The sequence below is a fragment of the Arachis duranensis genome, chromosome 7 (assembly GCF_000817695.3).
Source record: "Arachis duranensis cultivar V14167 chromosome 7, aradu.V14167.gnm2.J7QH, whole genome shotgun sequence".
NCBI classification, from domain to species: Eukaryota; Viridiplantae; Streptophyta; class Magnoliopsida; order Fabales; family Fabaceae; genus Arachis; species Arachis duranensis.
In genome coordinates this window covers 34,539,774-34,541,103 of record NC_029778.3, presented here as the reverse complement: position 1 = coordinate 34,541,103, position 1,330 = coordinate 34,539,774, and positions in this window count along the sequence as shown.

Below are 1,330 nucleotides of genomic sequence, written 5' to 3'. Positions count from 1 at the left end.
GCAACTAGTTGAGGCTTAAGCTCAAAGTTATTGGCTCCAATGGCAGGAATGGAGATGCTTCTTCCATCAAACTTGGACGTTGGCTTTGTGAAGTCACCAAGCATTCTCCTTGCATTATTATTATTATTATTTTCGGCTGCCATGTCCTTCTCTTGTTCGAAAATTTCTGAAAGGTTATTTTTGGATTGTTGTAATTTAGCTTCTCTTTATTTTCTCTTCAGAGTCCTTTCAGGTTCTGGATCAGCTTCAACAAGAGTGCCTTTATCCTTGTTCCTGCTCATAAGAAAGAGAGAAGAAAACAAGAAAAGAAAGAGGAATCCTCTATGTCACAGTATAGAGATTCCCTTATGTTAGTAGAAGAAGAAAGAGGTAGAAGAATGAAGAGGGAGATTCGGATTTTTTAGATGAAGAGAGGTGAAGAGAAGTGTTAGTAATTAAATAATTAAATAGAAGAAGAAAAGAGAAAGAAATTTTCGAAAATAATTTTTGAAAAAGAGGTTAGTAATTTTCGAAAATCAAAGACAAAATATAATTAAAATTAAAATTTAAAACAAAAAGAATTTTTGAAAAAGAGAGGGAGAATTTTCGAAAATTAGAGAGAGAAAAGTGGTTAGGTGGTTTTGAAAAAGATAAAAAAAACAAACAAAGAGTTAGTTAGTTGTTTGAAAAAGATTTGAAATCAAATTTGAAAAAGATAAGATAAGAAGTTAGATAAGATATTTTGAAATCAAATTTTGAAAAAGATAATATTTTTGAAAAAGATAAAATAAAAGATAAAAAGATAAGATAAAAATTTTAATAAAAAGATATTTTGAAAAAGATTTAATTTTTTTTTAAAAAGACTTAACTAACAAGAAACTACAAGATAAGATTCTAGAACTTTAAAGATTGAGCCTTTCTTAACAAGAAAGTAACAAACTTCAAATTTTTGAACCAATCACATTAATTGTTAGTTAATTTTCGAAAATTAGATATAAAAGATAAGAAAAAGATTTTGAAAATATTTTGAAAAAGATTTTTGAAATTTTCGAAAACTATAAAAAATGAAAAAGATATGATTTTTGAAAAAGATTTTGAAAAGATAAGATTTTTAAAATTGAAATTTTGACTTGACTTGTAAGAAACAACTAATTTTGAAAATTTTTGACCAAGTCAACCCAAAATTTCGAAAATTTGGAGGAAAATAAGGAAAAGATAATTTTTTTGATTTTTGAATTTTTAATTATGAAAGAGAAAAACAACAAAAATATTCAATGCATGAAATTTTTAGATCAAAACAATGAATGCATGCAAGAATGCTATGAATGTCAAGATGAACACCAAGAACACT